The sequence below is a fragment of the Lissotriton helveticus genome, chromosome 1_2 (assembly GCF_964261635.1).
Source record: "Lissotriton helveticus chromosome 1_2, aLisHel1.1, whole genome shotgun sequence".
In the NCBI taxonomy this organism is placed as follows: Eukaryota; Metazoa; Chordata; class Amphibia; order Caudata; family Salamandridae; genus Lissotriton; species Lissotriton helveticus.
In genome coordinates, this window is record NC_136058.1 from 441,934,906 (window position 1) to 441,959,250 (window position 24,345).

Consider the following 24,345-nt stretch of genomic DNA (forward strand, 5'->3'; position numbering starts at 1 on the left):
ATATCCAGGAATCGACTAGGATATTGCAGGGGCATCAGGGGCATTTGATGCAGATATGCCCTCACAGGAGGGGGGGATGTGGTGCAGCAGCCAGAGCTGCCGAATCAGGAACTGGGGATCAGGGTTCGAGTCTCTGCTTCAGTGCAACATCCTGTGATTCTGGCCAAATCACTTTATAACCCGTGACCATAGACAGCGTCTGGAAACCATCACGGGTGATGAGTCGCACTATATACATCTGTGAACTTTAACTCACTGCCTGAGATATGGGTAGGACACCCCTCTAGCAGTGGTCATGGGTATGGCACACAGGTTGGCTCTTCAGTTTTGTCTGCACCAAGACACTCAGGATGCTGTGGCAATGTGCATGTGCTAGGTGAGGTACCCCTTAGGGTGGCATAATTTGTGCTGCAGCCCTTAGGGACCCTCTTTAACCACAAGGCACTTAGTACCAGGGGTACCTTTTACTAGGAACTTATATGTGAGCTAAAGGGGTGCCAATGTGGAAATGACGGGAACAGTTCAGGGAATGAGATCTGGCACAGGAGGCCTGGTTGGAAGGGAATCTGTGCACTTCCAGTCGAACCCACAATATTTTCCAGGCAACAAGTGGGGGCTAACAATGTCCAAAAGAGGCACGTGTATTCATGACACCCTCCCCCCACAAATGAAAGAGATGAGACTAACCTTCCTCTACAGAGACTTCATCGTCCTCTTGGTGGACAATGTGAGTAATGCAGGGATACAGGGCCTTAAGTGGCTTACGTCTTTCCAAGAGGATCGCACTCAAGATGTACGCTGTGCCCAATTCTCTACCTCTAAAGTCAAATTGACTTGTGGGGTTCCGCAGGGCTCCTCCCTGTCACCGCACCTTTTCAATCTGTATCTGTATCCTCTAATTCAAACCTTAGGCTAAAGAAAGGTATGCACTTTCAACTACGCTGACGATCGTCAACTGATCTTGTAAATCGACAAGTCTGCAGCCTCTGTTAGTAACTTTCAAACTACCATGTGAGATATTGGTAGCTGGATGAACAGTAACCACCTGCATTTAAACCCAGACAACACTGAAATGATCCTAATTGGTGGGCCCTGGAACTCAAATTTTTGGCCGACTGAGTTGGAAAACCCACCCCTACCATCTAGATCAACTAAAAGACTTGGCATCACAATCGCTGCGATCTGTCTATGAAATCCCAGATTGGGACGGGGGTCTCTAACTGCTTTTATCCGCTCTGGAAGATCAGGAAGATGAACATAAGTTACTTACCTGTAAACTGTGGTTCTCCAGTATTGGTATCATTTATAGATTCACATGCTTGAATCTCCGTCGCCGAAGTGGGATTCCCTCGGTACACAGAATAAATAGCAATATAGCGAAAGCATAGCTAAAAGAGCAATAGGAAGTATTGTAACATAGAAGTTAACAGGAAAAAACTTGTCACTTTAATAACTTGTCCAAGTCCTTAGATATGGTCCAAACTCCAGCCAATAAGGCGACAGCACCCTCTGGAACTTTCTCATCAGAGGCTCAGGCTCTCCGATTTTTTAGCACAAGTGTGGCATAAGAGCCAAGGAGAAGAGGGGAGCCTCTGAGGGGAGGTGGGTGGATCACATGTGAATCTATGAAAGATACCAATACAGGACAACCACAGTTTTCAGGTAAGTAACTTATGTTCTTCTCCAGTATTGGGGTATCTTTCATAGATTCACATGCTTGAATCAGAGTAGATAGGAGTAATTCGAGAACTGTGCATAGTAAGCCATAAGTACATTGTAAACAGAGTACGAGAGAATACATATACGTATATTACAGTTTAGCAGTAAACATGGGCACATCTGCAAAAGCAGAAATATATACATATATACAATGTGTGCAGGAGGAGGTAAGTAACAGAGGCTCACCTTACTTAAAAAGATTACGTAGCACCGCTTGCCCCACAGTAGTGTCAGCATTGTTGGCAGCTTCCAGACAGTAGTGCTTGGTCGCAGCTCTGCAAATCTGATGAAGAGGCACACCAGCAAAGAGAGAAGTAGAAGAGGAGACTGCTCTAGTAGAGTGCGCTTTAATCGTTGCAGGAAGTGTCTTGCCTGCTTGCTGATGGCAAAAGGAAATTGCTCTAGATATCCAACGTGCAATAGACTGTTTAGCAACTGGAGGTCCTTTACGCATCCTGCCGTAGGCTATGAAGAGCTGATCAGTTTTACGAATACTGGTTGTTCTCTGCAAATAAAATGTCAAACATCTCAGAATGTAAAGTCTTTTCTGCTGGCAACTGTGGATTAGGGGAAAAGTCTTTAAGATGACAGGCTCATTCAGGTGGAAATCAGATGGAGCTTTAGGAATTAAGGCCGGATTAATGCGGAGCGCCACAGCGTCTTTGGTGAATTGAAGAAAAGGTGGTTTGATAGTAAAAGCTTGTATCTCGCTGACTCGAAGTAAGAGCTAAAAGCAGCGATGTCTTCAAGGAGATGAATTTAAGATCAGCCCTACGAATGGGCTCAAATGGGGACATCATGAGTTGTGCCAACACAATGTTCAGATGCCAAGGAGGAGGCGGGTGTCGAATTTTAGGGAACATCTGAAATAAGCCTTTGAAAAATTGTTGAATAATTCTTGAAGAATAAAAAGAATTGGAGCCATCCTGACGGAATTTGGAAATTGCAGCCAGAAAAACTTTCAGAGTAGAGTGAGAGAGTCTGGATTTTGTTAATTGTAAGAAAAAAGGCAGAAGCTGCTCTGGCGTAGAGTGAACAGGGTGAACATTTATTTATTTATTTATTTATCATTATTTGTAAAGCGCAACTGACACTCTACGGGTAACCTGGCGCTGTAATGCAGGCGACTAGCTTAGGGCCGAGAGACTGTGTCCCCTGCCAGGAAGAAGTTAGCAGGATGCCAAGGAGCATACTCGAGGGTAGAGCCAGGTTTTTAACTGTTTTCTACACTGTAGGACGTTGTCTATTTGTCTCGTATCAAATGGAAGAGTATTCCAAAGGCGGGACGCTGCCGCACTGAAGGCCCTACCTCCTGATTTGACTTTCCTAACTCTAGGCACCCTCACCAGATTAGCCGATGAGGAGCGCAGTGCTCATGAAGGGACATATCATGTCAGTTTCTCCTGCAGAGATTTGGGCCCGTGACCATGTGGAGCCTTAAATACTATATACATAGTGCCTTAAATCGTATCCTCTGCGAGACTGGCAGCCAGTGTAAATATGAGAGTGCCCAGGAGGCGGCTGAGTGGCGTGGTTGAACTAGTACCAGTTTGGCCATCATGGTCTATACTGGAGTTCTGGACTTTTTGGTTCTGTCCAGAGGTGTCAGGGATAACACCCGAAGACCCTGGAGTTCTACCTGTCTCGGTGCACAAACAAACAGAAACACGGGCTTCTCGATGGTGGCGTCAAAGACCAAAGGTTTATTACTGCAGGGACACAGAAGTCACAGAAACTGCACACGGGCAGTGTCTAGGAGCCTGTTCAATTTGTACAAAGAGGGTTGCTCCTTATATACTGAATATTGGGCTTCAGGCAAATTCTTTACATGTTAGCACAGTTCTAAACATTCGTGTCTTAAACAATAAATATTTGGCGTTGCACAGGAATCGTCAACAGTATCTGATGTCAAAACATTACGAATGAGGGGTTCCCACTATTCCATCATAATCCCATGTCAATTTCTCATTCAAGACCCGGACCGCCTCATCGTAAATTTCGTTACCTCCCCCTAATAAAGGCCCAGAAGGAAAGGAGCAGAGCCAGGTGCAGAAGATAGAAAGACAAGATAAGAGATGTTTGTGGGTCGTAAATGGGCACGGCTACCAGCTTCGGCCGCCTAATCATGATCAGGCCAACGAACACAAGAACCAGTATAGCAGGACTGGCCTCAGGCTGGGGAGGCAGCTCTTGCCGAGTCATGCTGCCACAGCGTTGCTGGCCTAAGGTGCACGTGTGACTAGCAAGGTGAATCGCCGGTTAAGGTCTACGTGTCCTTAAATGAAAAGAGGTCATTGCGTGTCCATTGACTATGTGAGGGCAAGGAATACAAAATGGCTTCCGTGTTCTAAGATGGATGCCACGGGTAGATCACAAATGTTTTTGTAACCGGAGTGCTCTTGCTCGTAGCATAGCGAAAACACCAGGATATACTAAATGGATCATTTGCGGTTCACTGATACCAAAATTATGTATTTACGACAATGTTACAAACACGGGTTAAAACCGTCACGGAACCTCAGACCCTCCTTTTGCCCTTACATAGGCAATTACTCAGTCTATGTCAGAGTCTAATTCTATGCTCATTAGGTCAGCAACATGTTGTTGCATCATCATCCTGTCTCGTGCCTTTTCTCCTAATGTAGGTGGTTTTCTGAAACAGGTTGCAGCACAGAGACTACACAGAGCGGGACCACATTGGATAATAAGGCAGCACGAGAACAGAAATACTAGGATGACACCAATGACCATCAGAACCTTCCATCCCCACGCTGATATCAGAGTCCAAAACCACTCCATGAAGGACCAGTTTCCCTTGTCTACGTGTATAGAGTCGGAAATCTTGTGTAGCTTAGAGATCGCTTCATAGACAGTTGGAGCATTATTTGGAATAAATACACAGCAGCTCGATTGGATCATTCTGCATACCCCACCTCGATCTGCAAGTATCACGTCTAGAACCATTCGGTTCTGTAACGTCATGAGACGATCCGCCTGAAGCTCAGCTGTTAAGTTACTAAGGGCACCTGCAGTTTCTGTGATAGTAGATTCAACTACCCGTGTTAGTTGACGTAGATTTCTACTATTGGCCATAGGCCCCCAAAACGGAAGGAAACCTTTGAAAAAGTCTCCAGCTTCTTGACCAGCGGTATCTTCCTTGCTGAAAACACCTCTTGCTAATCTGGTCTTGTGATAGTCTGGAGAGGCAGTGTATGTCGGAGGCAACAATCGAGCAATATAACATGAACCTGAAAAGTCAGCAGGCAGCCATGTATATGCTCTGTCCTGACAGATGAAGTAGGTACCCCTAGCAGTCAGAAAGGCAGGGGAGGAGTTAGACGGAAATACGTAAGTCTCAACGCACTCACTCCTCCCTAGCTGAGCTCTCGGATTTCTCCCATTTCCTTGCAAACAGACTTGACCTCGGTGAGGCACGACCCAGACTGGAGTGGAGCTTTTACGTTTACTTTCTCCCAAACTAAGACGATACTCTGTAGAATTCCAACTCAAATACACCCGTAATTCATCTTTAGGGTAAGATGGGGAATTATTGACGTCTTTAATCATGTCAATGATTCCCTGAACTAAAGCTTTATTGGCAGAATTGTATTTAGTGGAACGTGGTGGACGCGGAGGATAGGTCTCAAGGGCATAGGAAAAAATGGTCTGAAAGGCCTGAAATGATCCATTATAGCTAAAAGGCAAGACCAGATAGGGGATGCCTTTATCCATAGTGTGGGGTATCAGGCCACACACCCAGCAGTCTGTTGTGTTAACTACCAGTTGGTGTTGATGCAAGAGCTGTACAAATGTATTGTTAATAAATTCTGAGCGTCGAGCTTGTTCGTGTTCAGGAAATGAGTGAAAAGAATGCATAGAAGAAACAGTAGAAGTAGTAGGATCAAGGGGAGGTACTGTAGTTACCGGCATGAAGATCAAATGTACGCCAAAGATGATTCCACCCACCAACGTTATCAAAACAATTAAAAATGTAACTGCACATTGCATTAGAAAGCATTTGCTGTGAAGTATTCTGTACAGTCTATTTCTGCGAACATAAATTACATTCTCTCGTTGCAGCTCAGGAAGCTCCATCTTCTACGACCGTTCGCGACCACTGATGATGTGTACGTAGATGAAAATGCCTCTATCAGCCCTGGGAGTTCCCAGAACTAACAGAAAGATCGACCTTGTGTCTGACCCCCGCAGATTCAACTAGGTACACAGCCACGACCCTACGGCTACCCAGACGGCAAGGCAATTTTAAAACAAAAAGAAACAATACAAAGTATTAGCAAACTTCCTGGCTGGAGGCAATGTATCAAAAATCAAACATGTAAAATGGGCAGTTTCCTGCTTTATTTGTCCATATTGCGAGAACGTAAGTTGTATCTCAGTTTTGCAGGAGCTGTCTGATCTGGAAACAGTGTATTTTCAGCCGACGTTGCAATGTTCACGTTTTCAGATGGCAAATGTTCTTTTGGTGCAGATGACAAATGTTCAGGGTTCAAAAGAGCAGTTTCAGGAGGAGAGTCAGAGTTTGGTGAATCAGTGATTAGTTCTGCATCGCTGAAAGGTATGAACCTGGGGACTTGTTCCGTTTCAGAGGTACCGATTCCTTTCTTTACCCAGTTGTCGTAAGGAAGTGGCAGAGGCACACGTTTGACATGTGTCGTATGGATCCAGTTCTTCCTTCCGGCCACACGAATAGCAGTTCTCGTTGCTAGTAGGACTTGAAAAGGGCCAATGAATCTGGGCTGAAGATTTTTCGTTCTTGCAAAATTTCTAATGACCACCTGGTCACCCGGTTTCAGCTGATGGCCTGGACTCTCCGGTGGCTTTGGCAATGCATCGAAAACCTGTTGGTGAATAAGGCTCAATTTAGCAGTCAAGTCGAAAAGGTAATCAATTAACATTGGGTATTCCAGCTGCTTAAATTCTTTCGGTCTAGGTACCCCCCAAACATTTGCAGGACGACCAAAAACTATTTCATAAGGACTAAGCCCTACTCTAGAATGTACAGTTGCTCTTGTTGATAGCAAAGCCAAAGGCAATGCGTCTGGCCAGGACAAACCCGTGGACGCTTGTATCTTAGCAAGTTTCAGTTTAAGGGTGCCATTGTAACCCTCGACTAAACCCGCGGACTGGGGATGATTCGCACTATGAAACTTCTGTCTAATCCCTAGGCCGGCACACACACTCTGCATAACTTTCCCTACGAACTCACTTCCGTTATCTGACCATACAATCCGTGGCATTCCGTATCTGGGGAAGTATTCTTTAAGAAGAATTTTGGCAGTGGATAAGGCAGTATTTTCCTTCAGTGGGTATGCTTCGATCCATCTGGAGAAAGCACAAACTACCACTAGGACGTATTTCAGATTATTGCAACGATCCATGTGAATGAAGTCTAACTGAATTACTTCAAAGGGGCAGGAAGGAGGAGCGAAGTGACCTGCAGGTGTGGGGATTCCCTTGCCAGGATTATGCATCAAGCATACCATACAATTTCTCACCACTCTCTCTGCACACTTACTAATCCCATCATTCTTCCAGACCGGAGCCAACATCTTACAAATCCCTTTAGAACTGATGTGCGCTGTTCCATGTGTCATCGTTACTACTGCAAGCACATACGCATCAGGCAACATCCAACGCTGTTGTTCCGACAAATCAATCCAACACCCACTCGAGTCCAATTTACCCGTGCTCTCTTTCCATGCAAGCTTTTCCTCCTCAGTCGCCTCTTTCTGAATTTCTTTCACGCTTTCCACTGTGTCTTCACACATTCCAGACTCAGAAATCCATCTTGCAGACGTTGCAACATACATTCTACTCATCATATTTCTAGCTGTCTGTTTTGCAGTCTCATCGGCAAAAGCATTTCCACGACCAACATCATCCGTGATTGCTTTATGAGCACTGCATTTCACAATCGCAACTTCAGTCGGCAAGGTTAGAGATTCCAACAAGTCATTAACTAGCTGACCATGTTGAATCTTAGTCCCATGGGACGTAATGAAACCTCTCTCTTTCCACAAGCGGCCAAAACTATGGGCCACGCCGAACGCGTACTGACTATCTGTGAACACATTCACTCTCTTTCCCTTAGCTAAAACGCACGCTCTTGTTAGCGCGATCAATTATGCAGCCTGGGCAGAATTCTGACTCACTCTTGCAGTCTCCACAATCGTACTCAAAGTCGTTACTGCATAGGCAGCAGTCACATCACCATTCTCCAATTTGAAGCAAGACCCATCAACATACAACGTTCCATCTGGATCTGATAACGGAGTGTCTTTTAGATCAATTCGTCCTTTTGTTTCTTCCTCAGTTTTGAAACAACAGTCATGTGGTTCGGAATCACTCGACTCTTGACTAGTCGGCAACAATGTTGCTGGATTCAATACATTGCATCTCTTGATCTGAATATGACTCGCTAACAGTGTCAGTTCATAACCTGATAATCTAGCACTGGTAAGGTGCTGCGTCTTGGTTCGGTTCATGAGTGTATCCACAGCATGAGGAACCATAACCACTAGCATGTTGTTCATTACTAAACCAGCAGATTGTCGAATGGAAGCTGCAGCTGCGGCTGTAGCTCTCAAGCAACTAGGCAACGCTCTGGCTACCGGATCTAATGTTGATGAAAAATACGCACAAGGGCGTTGTTTATCACCAAATTTCTGCGTCAAAACACTCAATGCACAACCTTCTCTCTCGTGGACATAGAGCGTGAATGGCTTACTGTAGTCGGGTGTACCCAATACAGGTGCTGAACACAGTGCATTTCGCAATTCAGAAAAACTCTGCTGACATTCGGCAGACCATGGTACCGGACTCGGAACACCTTTCCCAGTCAAGGCTACCAATGGTTTTGCTAAAAGAGAAAAATTTGGGATCCATTGCCTACAATATGAGGTAATACCTAAAAAGGCACGTACTTCTCTCTGCGTGCTAGGAACATTCATCTGTGTAATTGCTTTTATTCTCTCTGGGGTCAACTTCCTTCCCTCCTTTGACAAGAGATGACCTAGGTAGGTCACTTCTTGGCAGCAGTATTGCATTTTTGAAGGTGACACCTTGTGATTCAAATCTGACAAGTGATGCAATAAAGAAATTGTAGCTGTTTTGCAAGTTTCCTTGTCATCGGCAGCCACTAGAAGATCATCGACATATTGTACTAAAGCAGAACCAAGAGGAAGTACAAATGAGTCTAACTTGCTTTTTAATGCTTGACTGTAAATGGATGGGCTTTCACAATAACCTTGTGGAGCGCGTTTAAACCTGAAGCTTCGTCCTCCTAGAGAGAAACCGAAGATATCTCTGCTTTCCTCGGCTATCGGAATGCTGAAAAAGGCATTTTTCAAGTCGACAACCGAAAACCATGCTGCTGTAGCAGGAATCAACGTTAACAATGCAGTAATGTCTGGAACCACAGGAAACTGTGGAATCACAATTTTATTAACCTCTCTAAGATCAATTACAAACCTATATACTGGAGGCTTTGTTGGGTCAGTTCGTTTCAAAATAGGCAGTACAGGACTATTACAGACATTACCTCTAGTCTCTTCTACAACATCTTTCTTGATCAGATCTTGCACAATTAATAAAAGTGCGCGTTCACCTTCACTAGAGATTCTGTATTGTGGAATTCGTGGAAATTTGACATTTGCTTTCAAAGTTACTACATAGGGTGGAATTTCCAAGAGACCTACATCATTAGGACCAGTCGCCCAAAGAGTATCAGGGAGTGAACGCAGCTCTGGTGGGAGTGCATCCATCGACAAGTACATCGGAGAGATGATTCTTTTACCCAACGTAAGCTGTACTCCTGCTGGAGAACAGTACAATGTCGCGTACAGGCGTTTTAACAAGTCTAAACCAAGCAGATTTTCGTTACAACCTGTCGTCAAAATCAGGGGTGCTTTCAAGTGGCAGGGTCCAACAGAAATAGACAAAGGACCAGAAACCGGATTGTGAACAGGGGCGCCCGAAAAACCTACTGAAACATTTGTTGAGCCAGACAAAGGTGCGCCAGGGAGTTTTGCATGAATGATAGAACTTTTTGCTGCACCAGTATCCAACAGAAACGGTTCGACTATACCTGATGTTGCTACTGCGACATAAGGCCCACTCTGATCTACTGGAACTGATACTACTCCCTCTCTTTGTCCATGGCTGTCCTAGTATTCACTTTGCTGAACTTCCTCACTAGCTTCATAATAGTCTTCAACATGATACTGTGGAGACCTATTCTGTTGGGAAGATTGTCCATTTCGCTGGTCGAAATAATTAGAAGGGCGATCACTCGTCTGCGGAGGCATAGCACCTCGTCCTCGACCTCTAGAGTTCTGCATAGAACTACCACGACCTCTCTGAGCTGCCGCAGTATTATTTTGCGTTCGAACTGGACACTCACTTTTGTAATGACCTTCCATTTTGCAATAAGCACATTGATTCCATTGGTATTGTGGCCTTTGAAAATTATAATCCGTTCTTTGATATGACCCTTGCTGCATGTTGGTCTGATTCGTGCGAGGCGGATATGCTTGCTGTAAAAGGACTTTAGTTTTTAAATCTTTCGTCTTTTTATCTGTTTTTTCCTTCTCTTCTTTATCCCTATTTTCATAGTACTGGGCAGTCGCAAGTATTTGCGCAGTCGTAGAGACAGCCCACGCACTTTCAGAATTCTTTAATTTACCACTAAGTTCTGGCAACAAATTGTGCACAAATTTATCAACAAATAATCTCTGGCCTCCTTCTGTGCTCATATCCTGACCACTATGATCCACGAAAGTCTCCTCAAATCTTGTGAAGAAGTCGGAGACGCTTTCGTCTTTCTTTTGTTTGCACGCGGACAATTTGTCCCAGTTAACGCGCAATGCTGGCATCAAGGTTTTCATTAAATCGATTATTCTACCAGGCAAATTAGCAATTAAGGGTTCAGGTTTAGAACCACCTATTTGTTGACCATCCGCTGCAATTATAGCTGCCCAGTCACCACCTAGGGCAACTGGATGATTCTCTTTACGAATTTTTGCCCAAATTGGTTGTGGTACTACATTACCAAATAGCAAATCTATGTCAGCAAGATTCAATACACAAGCGTCAACTGTTTGAGCCAACTCTTTGTAGTACCCTGCAGGATTTTTACGCGGATCTGGCAAGGCCTGTTTCACTGCTAATACTTCAGCTCGCTTCCATGGAATATGTATCCACACTCTCTGGAATTGGGCCGGAGCGGCTGCAATACCAAGGTTTACATTAGCTTGCACAGCTTCACGCCAAATTGGTGGAACCTCCCTCATTGGGTATTGACGATTTTGTTTCGTACTACGTTTCCCTAACTCTCTTGGTGAACGAAGGGATGGGTCATTCCTATAACTTAAAATCAGTTCCATCGCTTCTTTTATATTTTGACCGACTATCATACCTGCAGCAAACTCTTTCTGAACATTAATTAATTCTTCTAGGTTTGATTCAGGGTCATCCTCTTCCAATTCCTCACGTAGAAGAAAACACATTTCATCGAACACATATCGTTGTGTCGGTTCATTCCATTGCATAAATGTATCTAATACATCCTGTACATTATATCTTCCCACTTTCGAAACCCATCTAAGAGCAGTGGAATCTAATATCCCTCTTTCTTCAGTACTGGGAAGCTGACTACGTCTCTGCACAGAGTCAGAGGCAGGAGTCTTAATCAGAGTTTTATAGAAGGGAGATAGAATATTAGAGACAGAATCAGTGATTCTCCGACGAACAGAAAGTGGAGTCATAATATTAGCAGAAGCAGTAAATATAGTAGCAGTTGGAACAGATAGATCAGGAACAGTAGGAGTAGCAGGCAAAATAGCTTGTGAACTAGCAGGTGTGAGCGACACAGGCATAGGTAAAGAAGCCGGCAACCCTAGAAGAGGGGGTGCCGAAGGAACATTAATATTGGCCACAGGAGGTACAGCAACTTGATTCAGGGGAGCGGGAACAGGGACACCAGGTTGTCCAGCAACCGGTAATTGAACATTCGGTATAGGTGGAGCCGTAGCACCCTGTGCATACGGTGGGGGTGATCGTAACAAGTAAGACAACAGGGGATCCTTTTCAGGGTCCTCTACTATCTTAGCCGTACTCGATGGCAAAGCAGGATAGCACTTGTCTATCGCTAAATTACGCTCTCTATTGGCCACCTCCATCGCCTTCTCAGACTCGTTGAGTTGCAGCTGCTTAGCAGACTGTTCTAAAGTCAACTCTTGCTCTTTCTGTTCTTTCTTCAACTTTTTAATTTCTCTCTGTTTAGATTCTTTTCGCCAATAACGGAAAGAATCAAACATTGCCGGCCGGGCTTTCTTCTTAAACAACCTTCTTTCTAGATTATCGAGAACTTCAGGTTCAAAACTACCATGTAGTGGCCAACTAAGGACACCATCTTTCTCTGTATAGTGGATCCATATCTCGTTATAAGAGATAGGGCCCACACCAAATTTGCAATATAGATCATAAAGGGGAGTTCCAATCGGAGGAACCAAACACGAGTCCTCCAACTGGGAATCACTGTTGCAACTAAAACAAGACAACATACAATTTTTCCGACTTACCATTTTATAATGCGGAACACAACACAAACAAAACACAAACAGAAAAGATGCGCACTCAAACCAAGAACTTAGGCCTACCAGAACTGACAAATGTATCGATACCTGAACTGAACAGAATGATTATCGTAAACAGAATAATCAGTGATAATCTCACAGAACTGAACTGAACTGAGAACTAAAAGGACAAAACCGAACTGAACTGGGAACTAAAAGGATTATCCAAACAGGAGTAATCCTTACAAAAATAACCAACTAGCAACCACTGAATACTTAACTGAGGCACTGAAGATGTCACCAAGGAGAAACCCGTCACGTCTCGCCGTACTAAGGACTGCACCTCGGGTCCAAGACAGGGCGACGGTCAAGGCAACGGACCACTGCAGCCGTCTGAACGGGAACCCTCGTGGAAGAGAACGTCGGGCCACTTTTGCGATATGCCGGGATCGATGAAGTGGGGCGCCTCCCTCTGAAATCTTCACACGAAGCTCCTCGAACTCTTCAGGCTTTTGGACCGGTACCGAATGACGTCGCCCCACGTGGGCGCCAATTGGAGTTCTGGACTTTTTGGTTCTGTCCAGAGGTGTCAGGGATAACACCCGAAGACCCCGGAGTTCTACCTGTCTCGGTGCACAAACAAACAGAAACACGGGCTTCTCGATGGTGGCGTCAAAGACCAAAGGTTTATTACTGCAGGGACACAGAAGTCACAGAAACTGCACACGGGCAGTGTCTAGGAGCCTGTTCAATTTGTACAAAGAGGGTTGCTCCTTATATACTGAATATTGGGCTTCAGGCAAATTCTTTACATGTTAGCACAGTTCTAAACATTCGTGTCTTAAACAATAAATATTTGGCGTTGCACAGGAATCGTCAACAGTATCTGATGTCAAAACATTACGAATGAGGGGTTCCCACTATTCCATCATAATCCCATGTCAATTTCTCATTCAAGACCCGGACCGCCTCATCGTAAATTTCGTTACCTCCCCCTAATAAAGGCCCAGAAGGAAAGGAGCAGAGCCAGGTGCAGAAGATAGAAAGACAAGATAAGAGATGTTTGTGGGTCGTAAATGGGCACGGCTACCAGCTTCGGCCGCCTAATCATGATCAGGCCAACGAACACAAGAACCAGTATAGCAGGACTGGCCTCAGGCTGGGGAGGCAGCTCTTGCCGAGTCATGCTGCCACAGCGTTGCTGGCCTAAGGTGCACGTGTCACTAGCAAGGTGAATCGCCGGTTAAGGCCTACGTGTCCTTAAATGAAAAGAGGTCATTGCGTGTCCATTGACTATGTGAGGGCAAGGAATACAAAATGGCTTCCGTGTTCTAAGATGGATGCCACGGGTAGATCACAAATGTTTTTGTAACCGGAGTGCTCTTGCTCGTAGCATAGCGAAAACACCAGGATATACTAAATGGATCATTTGCGGTTCACTGATACCAAAATTATGTATTTACGACAATGTTACAAACACGGGTTAAAACCGTCACGGAACCTCAATACTCTCTGCAATCTCTCAATCAGATATTGCGGGGATTCTAGTAACAGGGCATTACAATAGTCCAGCTTACTGAGGATGGTGCTCCGGACTATCAGCGCTCTGTTCTGTTAAGAGAACATCGGAAGGATTTTCCGAAATGCTCTGATTAGAGTAAAACAACTTCCAGCTGTTTTGTTGACAGTTTTCTAATGTCAATTTGTTGTCAACCATGACTCCCAGATTATGTACCACGCTACTGGGAGCCAATGGAGTAGCAGGGAATGTTGGCCAAAACTCAAGCGGACGTTTAGGAAGGATTCTACCTACTGCACAGTGTAGAATCTCTGTCTTCTCAGAGTTAAACTGAAGAATTTGAATTTGAAGCTTCACACCAAAGCTAGAACCGTTTCCACTTGAGTTTGTAGGTTTTGATAGTGGAGGGTGCTCTATCGTTAGTGAGGACCTCCCTGCAGTCGGAGGAATAATCAAATTGGCAAGGCTCAGGCAAGGTTCAGGCGCCAGGCTGCCAATCGCAGAGAAGTTGGATCCGGATGGCAGATCCGGCCGTGGTTCATAGTAAAAAAGATTCGAAATTGGGCACAGCCAAATTGGATTGCACTCCGACAGGGAGGAGGAGCTCCATAAACCAAAACTGGCGAGACCATCTGGGGGCTATGAGAAGAATGCTACAGGGTTCTTTCTGCATTTTTCAAAGTACTCTTGCGACTAGAGGAATTGGTGAAAAAGCGTAAGCATATATTTTTGACCAGTTCATCAAAAACGCATTCCCGCACGATTCTGAGTGGGGCAGCCAACTTGCATAGAATGGGCATTTGCGGTTCAGGTTGGTCGCAAATAAATCCATATTGGGGTGTCTGCAAAGCGGAGAGATGCGGTCCAGTGCCGGCTGATGGTAGTTCCCACTAGTGGTTTGACAAGACCGACCTGCTCAGGGAGTCCGCTAGAAGGTTGGACACCCCCGAAACATGAACTGCTGTTAAAGTGACCTGATGTTGAATCGCCCAGTCCCAAATTTGCTGAGCTTGTAGGGATATCAAAGTGGATCACATAATGCATGCTTTTTGTGTTGTCCATTCGGATCAACACTTGAGCTCCTTGAATGAGGGTGCAAGAGGACTTCAGAGCCGGGAATATCACCAGTAACTCCAAAAGGTTTAAGTGCCAAGTTCATAGGTGGGTGTCCCATTTCCCCATGACTGTGAGGGCTTGAAGATGCGCTACCCACCATTCGAAGGAGGCATCTGTCGTGAGGATGAAACTTGGAGTGTCCACTACAAACGAACTGCTGAGATGTTTGGTATGCGAGTCCACCGTAGCAATGCTCTTCGTAACTGAGTCGTGATGTTGATGACATCGTTTAAGGACCCTGAGACTTGTTGCAATTGGTTGTCGAGTTCCTCCAGTCGGGTCCCATTTTGAGGCGACAGTTGGGAATTAGGGGGATACAGGAAGACAGCATTCCCAGAAGCGATTTGAACTGTCGAACAGAAACATACTTTTATGTGCGCAGGAGAGTTGCCAGTTTGGAAATCCGCTGTTGTCTTTCGTTTGAGACAAAAGCCGTTGTTTGCTGTGTGTCTATGATGGCCCCCAAGAAGGTCGTCACATGAGAGGGGGTGAACTGAGACTTCTCCAGATTGATGGAAAGACACAGAGACAGTCATGACTGAGTGTGTCTGGTTGCGACTGCGAACGACTGTGCCTTCATAAGGCAGTTGTCGAGGTCGCACAATATTTGGACACCAGCTTGACCAAGATATGCTGCCACCGGTGCCAAGACTTTAGTGAACATTCGGGTGCAGAGCGAAGGCCAGATGGAAGGACTTGGAATTGGAAATCTCTACCAGCCGCTCTGAAGCGCAGGAATTTTCTGTGTCTGGGTAGAATAGGGACATGAAAATAGACATCTTGAAGGTCCAGTGTTGGCTTGCAATCCCCTTAAGACAAGTAATTGAAGCACTTCTAGGAGAGACAACATCCGGAAAGTTTGATTCTAAAGAATCTTTTTGAGGACACGAATGTCCAGAAATGGGGCTGATTTGGAAGAATCTTGAATAGAAGCCTGCATCCCCTTGAAGATTCGGTACACTTTGATCGCTCCTTTCCTTAACATGAGATTGATTTGGCATAAAAGATCCTTCAGACGGGCAGGAGGAAGACCTCTGGGGGGAGAATTTGGAGGGAATTTCACAAATTCCAGAGTGTAGCCTCTGGATACTATGTCCAAAACCCATCGATCTGTAGTTATTGTGGACCAATTGGAGAAGAAATGGGAGATCCGCCCTCCAACTTTGGTCGGATTGATGGGAAGAGCGGTTGGCAGTTGTAACTGTTTTTTTGAGGAATCGCTACCTCAGCATGAGGATTTCCCTCTGTACTGCTTGTAAGAGGCCGCTTGTGGCAGTCGAAACGACTGCTGTTGCAGGGAGGAGGAGTAACGCGGTTGGCCCTGATAGGGATGGTACTGCTGGTATTGGTTGTAACCTCCCCGAAAGGAAGAGGAGGAGCCACAACCCCTCGCAACCCCAAAGGGCTGCATTTTAAACTGTACAGTAGTCACTACACACTACACACGGACCCGAGAGGCCTGGAATTTAGACTTTGACATTCCAATGGAAGATCAAGACTGGCAGCGGTCCTGTGAACTAACATGCATGGTTTCTAGTAATGCCCATTTTCGACTGATACATTATAATTTTCTGCGAAGAACTTACTTAACGCCACAAGACCTTTATCGAATGGTCGTGTCTTGCCCCGATATATGCCTGCGCTGCAACACTGTGGGGGCTGATTTCCTACATTAACCATGGCCCTGCGATGTAATACACTCCTTCTGGCAACAAGCTGTCGAAGAAATGGTGCATGCCACACAACTAAGTATTGAGCTGACACCAAAATGCTGCTTATTAAGCCTCTTTAGATGCCAGAAGGGCACAATATAACCTATAAATTTGGTCAGTCGCCTATGGTACTGGCATGACGTAGAATGGCAATCACATGGCTGTCCCAGCATGCCCCAACGATTGCGCTCTGGCATAGAGATGCGCTCGACTGGGCCCTAGCTGGGGAGACACATATGCGCCTTAGCAGAAAGGATGACATATTTGAGGATACACTAAACACTTGCGGTGCTCATACAGATAACTCCTAGCTCCTGCTTCACGAGTGACAACAGACAGAGACTCTGGCTCTGAAACTGATGAGGCAAAACACGACGACACTGGGGACGAGCAGGGCAGTGTCTGCACATGATAATTATAAGGTACGGTCCCAATTAGGGGAATGGGACACTTATTGATCACCTGGAGAATGGTAAAGCAGATTAGTGCATGTGTAACTATTGACTGCTTCTTGATTAACCTACTTACGTAGAACATATTGGTATGATATGTCTCTGTATACTCTGACTGCCAGGTTGTATGTTGACAAAATTAAAATAAAGTTCTAAAAAACAAAACAAAACAAAGCCATTACATTGTGGGTGATAGAGGGAAGTGAACCGGTAATTCACTCCACACTCTTTCGACATGTGTTTCAAGTAGCCAGACATGAAGTTGGTACCTCGGAATGACATCACCTCCTTAGGGAAGCCCACTCTGGGTAAAGATGCTAATGAGGGCCCTAGCCACTGCAGGGGCAGTGGTAGTCCTGAGGGGAATAGCCACAGAATACCTGGAGGCATGATCTACTACCAGCAGAACTGTTCCCTGATGCTGGGGTCAAGGGGACCAACAATGTCAATCATTGCCTTTTCAAAGGGAACACCAACAACTGGAAGCGGGATTAAGGGGGCCTTTGGGTGCCCACCTGTCGTGCCACTGGCTTGACAGATGGGACAGGAGTTACAAATCTCCTTCACCTTCTGGTGCATCCCTGGCCTTTAGTTCTGGTTTGGTCAAGGTGTCCAGCTACGGGGATGCCATAACCGGGTCCTCTAGGAAAGATACAAACAAGTTTGCCCCACTGAAGGGAAGATGGCTTAACAAGAGCTTCTGAGAGTTACTTACCTTCAAGACTCTCATCCAGATATGCTCCGTGGCTGCTTTCACTGATCTTAAAGCAGATGTGGCTGCACAGACGCCAAACAATACGTCATATACAACTCTGACCCGAAGTTCTATCATGGAAAGCCGTGAAGCACAGTCCGTTCGTTGATAATCTCAAAGAGTCTGGACAGAATAAGTCGCATATGTGGCTGCGTATGATGCACAAATGGAGGCGCAGGAACTCCCCAAACGCCCGAGGCTCTACCACTCCCCTAGTGGCACTAGGTTTGGGGTCTTTGGCCTCAATGTAAAGGGTTCCTCCCAATACGTCCTGTGGGCACCACTGCCATCACCTCCTTCCTGTGCTGCAGCTTGCCGTCACAGGTTTTCAAGAATGGGACAGGTTTTCTGTCCCTGGCACAGATCTTCCCTAGAGGGTCGCCCCAGGGCCAAAAGCTCATCCTGGTAAAACTTCAGCTCCTGAGGCTCAGTTGTCTCTGGGGCTGACCGTTCTTCCTCCTGAGGAGAACGGTCTGGTGTCTGATTAGAAGCTGGTTCTCCAGTTTTCCTGACTTTTCTCTTGGAGGACTGAGCCATTATTCCAGACTTTAGCACTTCTTTTACACCCGGGCTCTGCTCTGTGCTATGGTTTTCACACATACACCCAGTGAGAGGTTCCAAGCATTTCTGCATTGATCCTCAGTTCTACCTCAGCCCAGGCTAAGGGTTCCAAATCATTGCCAAGAAAACAATCAACTAGTATGGATGAAGAGACTGCTACCTCTTAGTTGCCAGCAACTGCTCCCAAATCAAAAGACACCTTCGCCTGCGGGATGGGTTTTTGTCACATTTTCAGCATTGATGACTGGAAAGGTCCTTCCAGGCAGATACTGTTCCAAGGAAACTATCTGCTCAGTCACCGTGGTGATGCTGGCACCAGTGTCTCCCAAGGCCTCCTCCCTAAACCCATGTGCATGTTAGTGGGCCAGGCAGCTAAGGTGGCTACGGCCACATCCCTTCTTGAGTCGCCTAAGAGAGCTCATTGGCATGGCCATTGCTCTCCTGAGATCCCATCTGGAGATTGGCAGCTGCAGGTACTGCAGGTGGACCAGAGGTATATTTCTTGTTTTTACAGCCAGAGTCTCAAGCTCAGTGCCCAAGTGACCTACAGCCATGGCACCAAGCCTTCTTAGGATCCCATTTCTTATCCTGGTACCCACCCTTTCGCTGTCAAGAGTCTCTGGGCCCACTCTCTTGAACAGGTTTTTGGGGGCCTGAATTAGAATCTTTCTTTTTCAAGTTACCCCATTTCCCTAGGGTCGCTTTCTGGCCTCTTTCTTTTGATCTCCCTCCACCAGCAGGAGTCTTGGTCACCCTTGTTTTGACCCAGTGGTCTGCCTTCTTCCCCAACTCTGGAGGAGAAAGGGGACCAAGGTCCACCAGGAATTGATGTAGCTTCCCTTGGTAACAATTACTTAACAGATGCTCCTTCATTACCAAATGATAAAGCCCTTCAAAGGCATGCACATTCTTACCTTCTAACCAACCTCCTACTGATTTCAGTGAGTAGTCTACAAAATCAACCCAGGCCTGGCTTTGGGTTTTTCGAGCCTCCCTGAAACTGGTGCTATACTCCGTACTGAATCCAAAGCCCTCACTTAGGGGCCCCTTCATGAGGTCATAGGATTCCGCCTCTTTCTCACCGAGTGACAGGAGTCTATCCCTGCATTTTTCTGAGAACATTTCCCACAGGATAGCACTCCACGGCTTCCTGTGGACCTGCCTGCTAAGACAGGCCCGCTCAAAAGCAATGAACCACTTGGTGATATCATCACCCTCAAATAATGTTGGGCCAATCCCTTTGGGATTTTTAGGGTCAAAGGAATCTACTTTCTCCTTATTTATGATTGTGATGCCACCAAAGATGGGTCCTCGGCCAAACTCCTTTCTCTCTCTTCTGTAGCTAGGAGTTGGGCTTCTAAAGCTGCCCTCCTGGCTTGTCTTTGCAGAGCAAGCTCTTCGTCTCAAGAGGCTTCTTTGTCTTGGGCTGTCACACGGTCACTCCTACTGTCAGTATTTTGATCTGTAAGATCAGAGTCATCCTCTGGATGCTCTTTGTCATATTCTGCAAAAAGATCCTGGAGCTTTGCTTTGGTAGGGTTTGACCCAGTCCTGAACCTGTAGGTTTTACCCAAGCCTCTGAGCTATTTTATATTTAAAGACATAAGGTGTGAGGTCGATTTCCTTCACCTGTATCAGCTCTTCTGAGTGACTACTTCTAGCACTCATTGTCTTTACAAAGTTGGGAACCTTTTTGGAGAGGAAATACCCTAATACTGGTTTCCTAACTACAGCAAGAGTTTGACTTTTGAAACAGCTGTACTCAAGGGGACCGAACCAGGGCCCTGACATATTTCAAAATTTGGAAAAATAGTCAATTTGCAAAACTACAATTTAACGAAAGGCAATTTCTGGATTGAATCTTGTTGTCATTTATTGTCAGAGTGGTCCAGCAAACGCAAAGTTGTGTACCCTACCGCTGGCCCCCCAGTGTAGGAAGCTGGCTCTCTATATACTATACAAAAGGGGGTGGTGATGGACGGAGCATCTGAACCAATCAAACACTCACACCCAGTCAAAAGATCTGGGTTTAATCCATCACCGTTCTTTAGCCCGCTCTGCCACCGCAGTTCAGACATGGCTATATGCTAATCAGTCTGACCCTGTGCCTCATGGGAACAGTCCAGCCCGAACTGCCAATGCCTTCCCTGGACAGGAAACAAGCTTCCGAGGACCGGTTTCTGGCGTTACAGCCGTCTTCCGCCCGGCTTGCTTGAATCCAGTGGCAAAATGAGCAAGGGACTCACGTCTGAGCATACCCTGCCAACTTAGGGCGAACAAATAAAAACCAAAGGTGGTGATGGACGGAGCATTATGATCCATGATCCACAGAACGTCCAACGGCAGTCCTCCAAAGGTTCTGGAGGTCGCTGGGCTACTAGACGAGTTGACTTTTGGTTCAGGATCATCCAGGGATGCAGACAGGCCAGTAGGGCTGGGACCATGTCCGTAGTTCTCTACAGAGCCTCACCAGCAGAGAAGGCTGCAGTGCCCGGCTCTTCTTAGGTCGGCAGGTACTGAGATTCAGGGTCTAGGGATGCCACCTAAACTCTTGATTTAAAGGGTGTTACAAGGGAGTAAAAGGTAGTGGCCAATGGGCCACTTTCCAGGGGTATCTCCACCCTCTTATCATGCCCACCTCCTGTGGGAAGGGGACATAGTCCTAGCCCTGATTGGATAAGTCCCACCATCTTCAAGATGGTGGGCACTACAAAGTGTACTTCACCTCGCCTTCAGCACCTGAGGGGTGGAGTTGGCAGAGGGGACGGGGGGCACACCTCCTATTCTATCTAAGGTTTCCCACCTGTCCTCGCGCCAAAAAGGGGGTGAGGACATGAAGATCGCTTGCTCCCTCTAACAGGAGAGGCTGGGGTCGCATTACAAAGGCGGCAAGTCCTTTGAAAATCTATGCCACAGATGGCTCTTCCTGACCAGGGGAGGAGTGAACACCTCCACCCAGGAAAGGCATCGTTCTCGACCTCAGAGTGCGCAGGCACTCTACCCATGAGGACAGAACACTGTCTTGTGGTAGCAGACTGGCTCGGGCCAGTCGATGACCACACTAAGGATTGGTAGATCTTAGGGGACCCCTCTAAGGGGCACTCTGTGTGCAATTTTTAATAAATCGGACACTGCAATCAGCACAGGTTTATTATGCTGAGATGTTTGGTAGCAAATATCCCATATTTCAGTGAAACCATCAATAAATATGCTTAAACTGGAATACAAGTGGATTTGCTTCCAAGGGAACGTGATATTAATGCACTTTTACGGGTACAAGCTGTGGAGCAGGAGACACAGACCTGATCTAGTCTGGGCTATACAAACAACTGTAGCCAAATACATTTCCCTTCTGGCACGCGATGAGTGGATTACATAAATACTACAATAATGAATGAAAAATACACGGCATGCATAGACAAAGTTTGCTATGTAACCTCTGGACTCCTGTAAACCTAAACAAACACCGGTAATCAGACACTAGGGACATCACCTGAAGCTCCTAAGATTCTCCTTTTGTTTGGTATCTTGTTTTTAGAAGGTGGGTTTTTAGGATAAGCTATTTTTAGGTGTGACTTCTTTTATTCCAGGATGGGCACTAGTTTTAGCATTGTCATCTCTTATACTCTGCATACCAAGTTGCTGATTTTTTTTCACGCATCCCTCATTTCCCCGAACGGGAAACGTCTGGGGGTGGGGTGTGTCAGGTAGCCCCTGTGGTAGACGATTGGATAGAGGCTAAGGAGTGCCATGCCATCCCTTCATATATTTCTCCCCTCCTATATTCACAGTCCCCTTTTACCAGTTGCTTTCCAACCAAAGGGTAGTAAGGTATTTCTGCGCAATGTCTGATGGTTAAAGTGTTACTCTGTGTATAATTTTATAATCTGCTACTAAGGGAGTCCAGACAGTCACCACCCTATACTGCCAAGTTGCAATTTATGAAAATTTATGAAAATTGCAATAATAAAGTCTCAATTTAGTAGGTCCCCCTGAGCAAAAAGTATATAACCCTTCTTGTGTCGTTTCACAATTCTTCAGAAAACAGTTCAGCCAATAATAAATGTCCAGAATGGAGTATCCGTGATCTTTAATTTTTCTTCAATTCTTTTTCTTCACATGAACTCATGAGACAATTTTCTTCACACACTTGTATCTTTAGATCTCCACAAAACAGCCAACATGCATGTTTCGTCTTTGGTGCATCAACACCATAAAGACTTCCTCAGGGCTGTAAATACAAGATACAAATAAAACCAACATCAGGTACTTCTCCACTCATGGTGGAAGCTAAGCCTAACCTCCACCAAGTGGAAAACCCAGTGTGAACCTTATATCCCTATAGGGTCATTACGCCGCACAGAGATAGGCAACAAAGAAAAGCATAAGTCCAAGTGTAATAACAAAAAGAAGAAAGAAATATTTAAAAAAAGTAAAAAAGTGAAATAACATAATTCAATGTAAGGACCTCTTACATAGCAACCACCAAGAATGACCCAAACATTCATCTGATAGGACATGCAGCGTGAAAACCAGCCCAAAAGGTAAAGCTACTTATTCCTAAAACTCACCTAAAGCAACAATCTGTAGTTCAATAATTTCCTTTATAAGTATTTAAGGCAAATAAGCACAGCTAAAAATAAACATATAATAAAAACCATAATAATTATTTACAACATTATACCTATATTTACAATTGGATAAACAGCATTAGAAAACATCAAAAACCATATTAGTGGTCCCTTACCTTAAACGAATCTCTAAACGAGGCATATTATTAATTTCCTCATATGATTATCTTCACACATATTAGTGTAGTACTCCTGTGTGAGAAAAGTAACTCCTTAATGTATAAAACACAACTGCCAAAGTATCATCGTCTACAACAACTAAAACCTACAAGTATAGGTCGCCATCATTAGAGGTAACAGCAGCAATTACTCAATGACATTATAGAAAATAGATTCAAATTCGCGTTTTATCATGACAAACCAGTTAATACCCTTAACATTTAAATATAGTAGTATGCCAAAATCACTGTCATGCCAATGTCCGTGATTAACTATTGTCCTACAGAGATCTAGCTGTATTAGACCTTAAGCCGGGGACAGTGTAACATCCATAGACGCTCTCCTCACCTTAAATAAAGTAGTACCTCTCGTCCACGCAATCTGTGAGGCGTTCGGCGTGTAGCCGAATATCTAAAAACCCTCATCAAACAACTGTGTACCGAGAAAATAATATCTAAGAGCGCTCTCCTCACCTGTAGTATAGTCGTGCCTCTCGCCCACGGAAACAAACAATCGTTCGGCGTACCGCCGTGCCACCTAGTTAAAAACACCTGGTTAGAAGACGGACTACTCCGATGTTGCGCAACCGAAAATCACGGGCGCCATCTTGGAGTGGGTTCGTCCATGTAATGGTAATAATATATAAACAGATAGCGTTATATTGGGCTATTACTATCAACAAATAGCCGGTATATAGCATATCGTGCACCCTGAATAACCTCTCACATTGCTCGCATGTCCTGCAGTGAGTATATAATAATAAAATAATAAAAAAGTGAAGAACTATATAATAATAAAATGAGAAAAATAAGAAGAAATAAGAAGTGATAATCAAAAAATTAGTTGGACACCAAAAGAAAAGAATTTAGAGTGAACAGGTCACATATAGGAAAAAAGAGAGAAATTACTGTACATATTTACAATTTAGGGGTTGACACCTAAACACATGGGGACAGAGAAAGTTCTAGACCAGTTCGTTCATGCCCTCCAATATTGCAAAGTATCAAAGAATCTCCAATAATGACCTTAATACAGACAGTTGTATGAGACTGATAATACATTCAAAAAAATCATCATTATTATTCCATTCAATCAAGGTCATCTTGATGTTTACAGTTCATCACAAC

At 45.1% G+C, this 24,345-nt stretch overlaps 1 protein-coding gene across 3 annotated transcripts in view; it reads right to left on the minus strand.

Moving 5' to 3' along the window:
• LOC144807681 (uncharacterized) overlaps nucleotides 1-24,345 on the minus strand; it is a 50,288-nt gene that overhangs the window by 14,037 nt on the left and 11,906 nt on the right. The window contains exons 1-2 of one of the 3 annotated variants that reach the window (XM_078673320.1): nucleotides 23,692-23,846; nucleotides 23,176-23,251 (exon numbers count right to left, since the gene is read on the minus strand). The exons of the other annotated variants lie outside the window; for them this stretch is intronic. The gene's annotated coding sequence lies outside the window, so the exon portion shown is untranslated. Of the gene's footprint in view, nucleotides 1-23,175; nucleotides 23,252-23,691; nucleotides 23,847-24,345 lie in introns of those variants that run through there. 3 annotated transcript variants of the gene reach the window in all.